The 12681-nt window shown below is 40.1% G+C and overlaps 1 pseudogene; it reads right to left on the minus strand.

Annotated features, from left to right (window-relative positions):
- Window positions 1-7121: 7121 nt before the first annotated feature.
- On the minus strand, window positions 7122-8060 carry LOC142434851 (ribosome biogenesis protein NSA2 homolog pseudogene; annotated as a pseudogene).
- Between the last annotated feature and the right edge of the window lie 4621 nt (window positions 8061-12681).

Here is a 12681-nt window from a genome sequence, read left to right on the forward strand (position 1 = left end):
GTGGGGGACAGCAAGGAGACACAGTGTGGGAATTGTGCCCGACCTGATCCCACCACACCGAGGCAAAGCACTGGGGGAGTGCAGGAGAACAGCAAGGGAATGAAGCATCAAGGTCCCCAGTGCTGAAGGTGGACTTTGGAGTCAGGGCATGGTGACCCAACAGACTGGACTGGAAATCACTCCTAAAGGCCAACCAACAATTCTTGAACTAACTAAAAGTTTTTCTTTCTTGTTGTGTTTTGTTTTGCTCTTTGTCAGTGGTTTGTTGTATATTGTTGCTTGGCTTTGCTCTGTCTTGTTTTTGTGCATGTTATTATTTCCGCAGGTCTGCCTAATTAAGATAGGCTGGATGAACAATCTGGAGGAGAAACAACGGGCCCAACAGTTCCGGGGGGAAAAGGGATGGGGGGAGATGGAGGGTAAGCAAGTGTTGTTAACAAACCCAGGAACAAGGGAACAACAAGTGATCCAAGTTGGTGGTGAGGTAGGTGTGGGAGGCCTGGTAGGGCATGATCAAGGGTAATTTAATGGAGGTATTTCTGAAACCCATTTGGGGATGGAGCATGATAGTGGGACAGGAGGAAAGTCAAAGGAAATAGAGGAAAGAGCTGGGAGGCAAAGGGCATTTGTAGAGGTTCAGACAAAGACATGTACATATACAAATATATATATATGGAAATAGATCTATGTGCCTATATCTATAGGTTTAGTATTAGTATTAAGGTGGCAGAAGGACATTTGGTCTCCACTCAAGTACTCCCTCAATGCAAGAATACATTCTTCTATTAAATTGGCATTCTATGATGCTCACCCTCCTGACAGAACCGCTGAAGACAAAGCAGGTGAATAAGCAAATGTGGTGAAGGAAGCTGATGGTGCCAGGCTAGCAAAAGGTATAGCGTCTGGGGTCTTAAAGGCTTGAAGGTAATCAAGTGGCCATGTAGCTCAGAAGCAACAAAACCCACATGGAAAAATCACACCAGCCTGTGTGATCACGAGGTGTCGAAGGGTTCTGTATAAGGCATCATCAGAACAAAAACATCTTACCATAGAGAATGAATGGGGAAGTACAGAGTGGAGTCCCAAAGCCCATTTGTCCGAAACTGGAGATTCCCTTGCAGAGGGGTCTAGGGGAGGAGATGGGTCAGTCAGGAGGCTATGTAGCACCGATGAAGAATACAGCTTTCCTCTAGTTCCTAAATGATTCTCCCGCCCGCACCCCACCACCCCCGGCTATCATGATTCCAAATCTACCTTGCAAATCTGGCTACACCAGAGGATGTACACTGGTACATATAGGAACTGGAAGCACAGGGAATCCAGGGCAGATGATACCTTCAGGACCAGGGCTGTGAGTGGCGATACTGGGAGGGTAGAGGGAGAGTGAGTTGGAATTAGGGAAGGGGGATGGACAACAGAAAAGGGGTTGAAGGGAGACGTCAGACAGGGCAGGATGTGACAAAATATTAGTTTTTAAATTATTAAGGGCTCATGAGGGAGGGCAGAGTGGGGAGGGAGGGGAAAAAAGAGGACCCGATGATGACAAGGGTTTAAGTGGAGAGCAAGTGTTTTGAGAATGCTGAGGGCAATGAATGTACAAGGGTGCTTTACACGATTGATGTATGTATGGATTGTGATAAGAGTTGTATGAGTCCCTAATAAAACGTTTAAAAAAAGACTGGGAAAAAAGTGAAAAAAACACAAAAAGATTAGTTTTCAAAGAAAAAACAAACAAAAATAACATCATGCAAGAACCATAAAGGCTGTCTCAGGGAGCAGTCAGCTTTGGATCAATATAGAGAGAGACATCCAACTAATACTGGTTGATAACTTGCATGGAAAGTATAGCGGGCACTCATATTAGACATATGAACAGTTTTGATCATATCCACAATGCTTTCTATCAACATCCTTGAAATTAATGATGTCTAATACAAATGTCCATCATTTTAGAGACTCTTCTCCATTTAGGATTTGGTCTCTATACTTATAACTTGTTTTCTAGGATCATGAACATTTCTTCATTTAAGAACTATTTCTGGTTACTGAATATTCATGTCACATGATTTTCTTGCACCCAAATAAATAGCAAATCATCTGCACTGATGCTATCCTGATGAAACAGGAAATAAAATGATGTCAAGAGAAGAAAAGGTATGATAAAATTAGGCATATAGAATCAAACCACCATATCTATAAAACCTTCCAAAGGCACACTTTATTCAATAAAATTTTATTTTTTTCTTACATACAAACAATAGCAACAACCTGCTATTTAATTTTTTTGCATTTTAATTTTCAATCAACATGAGCTACTAAATGCAACTATTACCACAGAGTCTGGTATTTTGGGTGTTATTTAAGAGAACGCACAGTGGATTCCTCACAAACATTAGCAGAAAGAGAGCTTTCATTTTGTCACCAAAGATTAATGCCATGAGAAAATGTAGATTACAGAAACCTATTAATGTTAGACAGTATGAATTACATTTCAAAAATAGCTCTTAGGATAGCATTAAACTCGTTATGTCAACTCAATTGCTTGGAAACTGGTAGATTTAATTCTTCATGATGGAAAAAATAGCATTGCATACAAGAGGTGCCCAATGGAATTGAATTAGTTTGTGTGTGTGTGTTTGTGCGTGTGCGTGTGTGTGTGTGTATGCGCGCACTGCAGGTAATTCTGTGTGAACTTGGGCCCAATTGAAACCTATTATGATTGGACACCATGCTCAGTGTTTACTTTCATGGAGCTTCTAAATTTTTTACACTCAAAATACATATATTCTCATTTGTTACTTATCTTTCCAATTTACTCTTAAGATAAAATTGCTTAAATGAAAGTGTTTACATTTTTAAAGCAACATGAAATCCAAAGAAATTTGAATCTATCTTGCCTGGCAAAATAGTATAATTACATATAAGCTCAGCTGTCTAAATCTAAATTAAAGGTGAAAATGGCGTAGGTATCTAGGAGAAATATGCAAAAAAGACCTATATGTATTTTTAATTTCTTCTATAACTGCTGAAAGGGGCCCACTAACATTTACAGCTCACCAATTCCCCATTCAATCAAAGGGCCAAGGGATTAACTTTGGTGAATCAACAGCAGTTGTCAGATAATTCAGTTACAAGGGGTTAGCCATCCAGGACAACTTAGCAGTATGGAAATGAGTATCTGAGAATGTTTATAGCTCAAGACTCAAAGATATTCCTTGATCAGCTGACTATTTCCTAGACACAGAGGCTCAAAAAAATACTACTTAGACATTAAGTGAAATGAAGTCCTGATACATGCCTCAACATGAATGAACTTGAATGCTGAATAATATTAAAACAAATCAGAACAAGCCCTCACTGCCATCAAGTCAAATACAACTCATAATGACCCTATAGGATAGGGTAGAACAGCACCTGTGAGTTTCTGAAACTGTAATACACTACCACAAAGTTTAATCTTTCTCCCACAGAGTGGCTGGTTGGTTTGAACCACCTACCTTGTGGTTAGCAATCCAATGCATAACTCACTATGACAACAGAGCTCCTTGCTCACCAGTAGTGAAAGGACAAGTGTTTTACAGTCTCAGTTATATGAAAAGAAACAAATATATAGAAACCAAAGATTATTACCAGTTACCGAGACTGAGATAGAGGGAGGAAGGGAAAGTGGGGAGCTTTTATTTGTTAACTATTGATTTTAGGTTAATGGTGGTAGAATATTTTGTTAAAGCAAGGCAAGAATGGTTGCACAACTAGAAGAATATAATCAATATTATGTAATTATAATGTGGTACTTCAAAAACTTCCATGTTCTCTTAACTGAATTTTTACATGAACTTTTTGAAGCCCCCTCATACATGTACACATGGCTAAATTGGTGTGTATATTTCTACCACAATTAAAGAAAAAGATTTGGGGAGTGGCAAAATGTTACAAGATAAAATGTACATTAATAAATATCTATCCCAGGCCACCATAAATCTATCAGAGGTTCCTGTGGTGATATTATGAGACTACCATACATTCTCCTTCTCTAAATACTTCAATCTCTAAAAACATGTCCCAGATGTGTGTCTTACATTCTGTATGCTGCTGCTGCCCCATTATGAGAACAGCCAGGTCCTTAGATAAATGAATCAGGTTGGAGATGGATATTTGGTGAGTCTTCTCAGGTGGACACCTGATAAAACATTTTTCCCTGTGCATATATGCATGGATCTTAGATCCTAGGTGACTAGATTCACATGATTTCACCACATGGGCTGTACCATGTAAACACAGTGTCCCCAAAACCTTAGAATCCTTTATACAGCTTTGGCATTGAACTGATTGAGACTTAACTGTTGATCCTTTCAGATTTCTCACCCACTAACATGATCACTAGTCCTTCCTCTGTGGTTCTCCACTTGGTATCTTTATTAGTATTTCTCTGACCATAACCTTCTATTTCTTCTCTCTCTGGTTCTGAACCTTTGTCTTCCCTGGGGGAGCTTCATAGCTAATCTCTCCTGGACTGTCTCCAGGACTCCATGTGTTCATTGTGACAGGGAGTTCAAACTGGGAAGAGCCTGAGTTATTGAAGAGTGCAAGGACTTCGAGGATAAGCAGATAGTTTGGAGATAGAGTCCGATTTGGTAGCACCTTGTTGTGACCCTGTCCTGCTCAGTCAACTGACCTAGAGGAGATAAATGTATACTGTTTATAGACACAATTTCCAAAGCCTGCAGGATTGTTTTTCTATTTCACAACAAGATGGTCAGGCTCCTAATATGGCAGTTAGTCTAGTCTAGTCAAAATGCTAGTAGGAAAAACTACTATCCTGTAGAGTCATGCTTCTCTGTCCATTGAGCATCTAGAAAAATATGCCCAACACTCTCTTTTCCACTCCTCCCTCTCTATCCAGGACAATCTCTTTTCCAGCTTCTCAATGCTGTTTTTGAATATTGAAACTTGTGAGTCAGCTGACTTCTCTCTCAACTTTCTCCTTTCCACACACCATTAATCACTCAGCCCTGTCAATTCTTTCCAGTGTGTCTATGAACTTGAACCACCCTCTCTGATGGTATTGCCACTTTCCTAGCTTCAGCCCTTTCCCATTCTCAGCTTCCTGATTGGGCTCAGTCTACCTTGTCCTTGCATGTTAAAAATAGTCATAACCTTTACTTTTCCATCCTTTCAGTCCTTCCCAAGAAACTATGGAGGTTTATTTTCTGTCTACTCTTTGAGGCTTTCTCACAACTTTCTCCCATCTTATGTCCCTTGTATCCCATGTTAACAAAAGTTCAGGCATTGAGTGGGCCAGGCTAAATTAGCTGCAGCATCATTCATTATGCCTTGGTTTCCTTTGAAAAACAAGACTAAAAACCTTATGTATGCTAAGAGGACTAAATTAGATGGCATATAGAGAGTATTGATGCATGGTAACTGTTCAATACATGCTTCTTATTCACATGATCCTTGCTATACTATGAGATAAATCACCTTTCTTCAAATTCGCTATGCTTTATAATCATTAATTGTTTGTTGTTGTTGTTACTGTGCTTTTCAAATAGCCAAGTTACTTGGTACTAGTATTTCAGAAAGAGAAAATTGTTCAATTTCAGCTCTCTCATTTAGAAGACTCAGATGCCTTTGGCGCTCCTGGAGGGTAGTGTTAGGAGACAAATAACTGGAACTCTTGAGTTTGTCGCTAACATTTCTGGTTAATGACATTTTTATACGGGATCATTGTTTGATGACATTCTCATAACGCACTCGGTCAGAGAGACAACCATTCACTCTGTCTCTGTGGAATATCCCCAATAGCAGTTGATACTACTGTGTCTTCAAATCAACGGAAACAGTGACATGGGATAACAGTTTTGAAATGTGATAAAATCCTCAAAGATCTAGATTGGAATTCTCACTAAACATAATGTGCTGCTATATATCCAGTAAACTAGGCATTGCAACACATTTGCCATGCTGGATTAATGTAACAGGAGTTGGAAAAGTCACCACAAGGTTCTGGGTTTGTATCAGGAAAGTAGGGCTTTAGTTCTGTTCCTGCTATTGCGATGTCCAATTTCTTCAGGTCCCTCTCTTTTCCTGAACTTGGGTTTCCCCAGTTATAAACAGATTTGGAGATTTGTTAAGGTTTTCTAGAGAAAAAAAATTAGTGACACGTATCTATTTCACTAGAAAGAACTTTATACCAAGAAGCAACTTGATATGAAGAAGGCAGTGCCAGAGCCCAGTCCAATTCAAGTTTATAGGTCCAGTGCCAGTCAGGACCCTTTCAGGTTCAAATGACTGCAGGACAGAAATTGAAAGGGTACAGCATGAAACTTGGAGATCGCCGGCCAGTGAGTGCAGAGTCACATGGCTCCAATGTCAGTGGAAGAATGGCAGGGCATGGACAGCTTTCAGGGTTGGGCAGTCCACATGGTGATGCAATTCGAGGCAGGCACAGAGTCCCAGTGAAGACCCAGTGAGAAGGAGGGTGCAGGGACAGTGAAAGACAGGAAAATTCCTCGTTTCTTCCTTATAAAAAAGCCACACTCCTGGGGAGGCATCATCGAATTGACTTGTTTGACAGGTAGAATTCCATCCCTAACCGGAGTGTCTAGTGGACATAATATCTAACTACCACAAGAGATTATATCAAAGGTTTGTGCCAGCTCTCCTATTTACTTTTACTAAATTGGTGCAATACTCTAGTTTTTGCTGATATTCTACTTTTAATAAGGAATTTTCAATATTTACCCACTGCTATCAAGTTGATTCTGACTCAGACTGATCCTATAGGGTAGAGTAGAACTTCCCCCTGTGGTTTTCTGAGATTGTAAATCATCTTCCATGTTTGATATATTAGGGAGTACTGTTACTGATGCTTAGGCTTTGGAGTTGATTTACAATTAAGTATAGAGTCATTTTTGCTTTGTTTTAAACTTTTTATATGCTGACTGAACAGGTTTACACAGCAGATCATCAAGTTTACATTCAACAATCTATCCAAAGTCCTTTTTCCATGCCCTGTTTCCATCACTGTTTGCCAGGCTCTTTCTTGTGGGCTAGTGTCTTTGCTTTTAAGGAAGTTAATACCTGACATACCTGACTACCTTTTGGCCTGTGACTTAGCGTTTTGTTTTTTTTTTGTATGACAGGGTCATTTTAATGTTTTGCTTTTCTTATAAATAGTTCTGCTGATGTCAGTCAGACATGGAAACTGGGTAATAATGGTGGGTTTTCTGATTCATTGTCATCCTCACAAATAAAGGGGTTCCTTTTAGAGAGTGCCATCAAACCAGCAGGACTGCGTTTATGCAACCATCGTTTTCAGGATTGTTGGTAACCTGGGCATATTTTCCCCAAATCACCTTACCTCCTTGTGTCACCAGGCCCAGCTCTCTCACATTCGCTTCAATGACGGCCCCTTTGGTAATAACACCCAGCATTGTGTACAGTGGGGATGAGAGGTTCTTCTTGACACCAAGTATTGGTAAGCAAAAGGTGGCCTTACGTTCAGGGTGCGTAACATGTGCCTTCTTGAAACGTAAGTCCATTGGTCTGATGAATCGTTCATACTTCGGTGGTTTCCATGTGAAGCCACCCCCAACAAAGCAAACTTTAGTAACCACCCTTTTCCATGCCTTCTTTTTCCTCTTTCCTGCTCGAATAACTTAGGACTTCAGTTTCTCCCTGGGCACGGACTTTGGGCAGAGGGACTTCCCAGTTCCCCGCTTTCTCTTTTCGTTTCTATTTGATCATATTGGAAAGTCCTTTAGCTCGAGACTGCCCCTCCCTGTCCAGCAGAGAGGCAGGCACTGTGCCTTGTGGAGTCTTCTCATCATTCTTTGTTTGGTGTTTCTCTTTTCATGCATCTTGATAGTCTGTTTCATTTGTATTTTCTCAGCATGACGCTGCTTATGGTAGAGCTTGGCCTTCAGACCAATCATCTTTTTTGCCTTCTTTGAACGTTCATGATCCTCTCGACTTTCCTTCTTTCTCTTTCTCTCATGGTAATCCAAACGATACCCAGAGCGCTTATGGTGTAACCCGATATGTTCATTTTGTGGCATGGTAACGGCAGCAACGCCACCGGACGCAGTCCCGGGGGCACGACGAACCACTCAATACTCGGCCTGTGACTTTTCATCCACTGCTTTCTCCTCCCCTCCCTGGTAAGCACTAAAGTCTCATTCTTAAGGTTTTCTGAAATGCCTTTATGGTAACCAACGGGAAAGAATCAAGAATGATAACTCAACCTTAACACTAAAACCATATAACATCTGTATTGATATTTAAGGGCTATACCTTCCCTAATTTGGGTATACATAAAAATATACTAAGTGCATACATTATATTCATTGTTGTGCTGCATACTGGGGATAAAAATGATTAAGATATAGTTCCTCACAAAACTTGCAATCAAGTATGTCCAGTAAAAATACAGCAATTGAAGAAAATAGGAACAGTGAAGGGAAATTCATATGATTGGATTTGATCTCCCACAGACGTGTGTAAACTACACTGAAGGAGGAATACTATCTTTATAGATACTGTTTGGATGAACTCACTCACTGCCATGGATTCCAATATCACTCTTGGCAACCTTATAAGACAGAGTGGAACTGCTCCCTAGGTTTCTTGCGGCAGTAGCTCTTTGCAGGAACAAACTGAATGTCTCGTCTTTCTTCAATAGAGTGGCAGGAGAATTCAAACTACAGACCTTGTAGTTAGTAGCCTAAAAAACTTATTACATCTCCAGCACTATTTAACAATTACTGAAAACCTAACCCTCTTTCCACTCAAGTAAAATATCATGATCACTTAGTACAGTGGTTCTCAACCTTCTTCGTGCTACAGACCTTTAATACAGTTCCTCATGTTGTGCTGAACACCCAACCATATAATTATTATTTTTAGTACTTTTATTGGGGGCTCTTACATCTCTTATCACACTCCATACCTTCATTCATGTGTCAAGCACATTTGTCCATATGTTGCCGTCATCATTTTCAAGGCATTTTATTTCTACTTGAGCCCTTGATATCAGCTCCCTCTCCACCTCCCTCTCCCACTCTCACTCGTGAACCCTTGATAAGTTATAGATGACTATTTTCAGATCTTATATTTTCCTCTGTTGCCCTTCACCCACTTTGCTGTTGTTTGTCCCCCAGGGAGGGGGTTATGGGTTGATCCTTGTGATTTTTTTTAGTCTTCATACCAATATATTATTATTTATCAAAATTGAATTTGATTTTAAATTCTGCATTGAGTATAGCTATAAAATATTCTCAATTATCTTTAAAATAAATAAAAAATTAAATGCCTTAATTATTTCAAGTATAAATTTTCAAACCACGTCCAAAACAATGCATAAAATAACTAAGTCATAACCTTGGGAAATAATATAACTTTCATGAAGTGGTGTTAACAAACCCAGCGACAAGGGAACAACATGGGATTCAAATTGGTGGTGAGGGGGGCAGTGGCAGGCCTGGTAGGAAATGATCAAGGGTAAGGTTATGTAAAGAAGAGGTATAGCTGTAACCCAGGTGGGGACGGAGCATGATAGTGGGACAGGAGGAAAGTCAAGGGAAATAGATGAAAGAGCTAGGAGGCAAAGGGCATTTATAGAGGTCTAGACAAAGACATGTACATAAGCAAATATATATATGAGGATGGGGAAATAGATATATGTGTCTATATTTATAGGTTTAGTATTAAGGTGGCGGAAGGACCTTGGGCCTCTACTCAAGCACTCCCTCAATGCATGAATACTTTCTTCTATTAAATTGGCATTCTATGATGCTCACCCTCCTGACACTACTGCTGAAGCCAAAGCAGGTGAACAAGTAAATGTGGTGAAGAAAGCTGATGGTGCCCGGCTATCGAAAGAAATAGTGTCTGGGGTCTTAAAGGCTTGAAGATAAACAATCGGCCATCTAGCTCAGAAGCAACAAAGCCCACATACATGGAAGAACACACCAGCCTGTGTGATCACGTGGTCCCGAAGGGATCAGTTATCAGGCATCAAAGAACAAAAAATCGTATCATTGGCTGCACACCTCCATGTTACAATCGCCAAAGACAAATGGGTGCATAAGCAAATGTGGCAAAGAAAGCTAATGGTGCCCGGCTATCAAAAGAGACAGTGTCTGGGGTCTTAAAGGCTTGAAGGTGAACAAGTGGCCATCTAGCTCAGAAGCAACAAAGCCCACATGGAAGAAGCACACCAGCTTGTGCGATCACGAGGTGTCAAAGGGATCAGGTATAAGGCATCACCAAAAAAAAATAAATCTTACCACAGTGAATGAAGGGGGGAGTGCAGAGTAGAGACCCAAAGCTCATTTGTCGGCCACTGGAAATTCCCTCACAGGGGGGGGGGGTCTAGGGGAAGGAGATGAGTCAGTCATGGTCCCATGTAGTACCGATGAAGAATACAGCTTTCCTCCAGTTCCTAAATGCTTCCTCCGCCGCCCCCCCCCCCACCCTGCACCACTACAATGATCTGAATTCTACTTTGCATGTCTGGATAGAGCAGAGGTTGCACACTGGTGCATATAGGAGCTGGAGGCACAGGGAATCCAGGGTGGATGGTACCTTCAGGACCAGCGGTGTGAGGGGCGATACTGGGAGAGTAGACGGTGAGTGGGTTGGAAAGGGGGAACTGAATACAAGGATCTACATGTGACCTCCTCTCTGGGGGACAGACAACAGAAAAGGGGGTGAAGGGAGATGCCAGATAGGGCAAGATATGACAGAATAATAATCTATAAATTATCAAGGGCTCATGAGGGAGGGGGTAGTGGGGAGGGAGGGGCAAAAAAGAGGACCTGATGCAAAGGGCTTAAGTGGAGAGCAAAAGCTTTGAAAATGATTAGGAGTAAGAATGTACAGATGTGCTTTATATAATTCATGTATGTATATGTATGGATTGTGATAAGAGTTGTATGGGTTCCTAATAAAATGTTTTAAAAAAAAGTAAAAAAAAAAGACTACTTTAGGCTTGACTACCAATAGTTATGATTATATTTGGGAAAATGTTAAGGTAGACAGCTATTGCATTACTAACCCAATCTAAAATATTCCTAAAGGACGATGCTGAATGGAAACCTTACCAACAAGCCAAAGTGAGTATTGAACCTAGTAATTAATTTACCTAAAGTGCAGATGGTAAAAATAATTTCATATCCAGCTCTGTAACCATAACTAACTAGCAAACAATTCTGAAGCTATGTAAGTTGGTCTGTAAGGGTGGAGGTTAGCATATAATTATTTTTGTAGCTACTTCAGAATTGTAATTTTACTACTGTTATGAATCAGGCAAACCCTGTGAAAGGGTCATTTGACCCCCAGGGGGTCATGACCCACAGGTTGAGAACCACCGACTTAGAAGATATTCCACTAATTTAAATGAATTTTCTCTCTACCCTTCTACAGAACAATGTTTAGATATTAATTGTAGTATTTACAGTAGAACCCTGGTACTTGACCGCATCAGTACTCGACATAATAGGATATCAATGCGAAATATTGAGAAAATTTTGCATCGTGCTTCCAACAAAACATCGGAATCTGACCTGACACACCTACCACATCATGATAAGGAACTGGTTCACCTTGTTATAGATATTGTAGATGATAATTTAGTAAACCCTTATAAAAAATTGTTAAAGGAAATTCCAAAAGTAGACCACATTAGACAGGTTTTTTTTTTTTAGAGAAAGCCAGCCAGGTCCTAGTGAGAAAAGGCAAAGGAGGGGGGAAATAACTCCTGAAAAGCAGCTATCAGTGAATTTATAGAAGGGGAGTCCCCTTCCAAACAATGACTCCCTTTCCATACCTCCTCACCACATCTGTGTGCACAGATTCAGATCCTCATCAATCTCAAGGTATGGGCCACATTGTAGTTGTTAAAAACTTTTTAAATATTGTGTTTCATATTTAAATTATATTATTTAATTTTGAACTGATTTACTTTGAAATTTCTATGTCATGTTTTCTACAAAAAGGCAAGGTTAGGGTAAAAACTTGGTGGTCGAGAACAGATTAATCTGCTTTCAGTTATTTCTTATGGGAAAAATTGATTCGGAACTTAACTGTATCGCATCTCAACACTCCTTCTAGAATGGATTAGCATCGAGGTCTGGGGTTCTGTATTACATTCTGCCTTATACTATCATGGTTTTTGCCCCATGGATTCTGCTACTAGATTATAATTTGTTGCATAATTCACAATGCTTTATAATAGATGCTTCTAAAAGTCAATTCACTAAGTAGACACTCAGTAAAAATGCATGCTGACTGAATAGAGAAGACTTTCTTCTACATGCTCCTATATACTTTCCACATTTTGCGAAACCTTGCTTTCAATTCTCACTCATATATACTGTTAGCTAGTGTCCCTTATTAAACTAAAGATATAAAGCAAAGCCAAACTATATTAGGACATTTAGCTGGGAAAAGGGAAAGCAAGTTTATTATCCTCACAATTCTGGGCCCCTATTTGAAGAGGGAGATGATATGGGGACTATTAATCTTGTATATCTCATCTGAGGAGGAGAAATACTATAGAAAATATAGCAACAAAACACTGGGATATATGACTCAAGTACTCAGTTGCTCAGCCAAGCTGCTGACATTTGTGAAAGAGGAAATAGATGGAACTAGAGCAGAGAGGATGATGCTTACTTT

The sequence above is a fragment of the Tenrec ecaudatus genome, chromosome X (genome assembly GCF_050624435.1).
Source record: "Tenrec ecaudatus isolate mTenEca1 chromosome X, mTenEca1.hap1, whole genome shotgun sequence".
Classification (NCBI taxonomy): domain Eukaryota; kingdom Metazoa; phylum Chordata; class Mammalia; order Afrosoricida; family Tenrecidae; genus Tenrec; species Tenrec ecaudatus.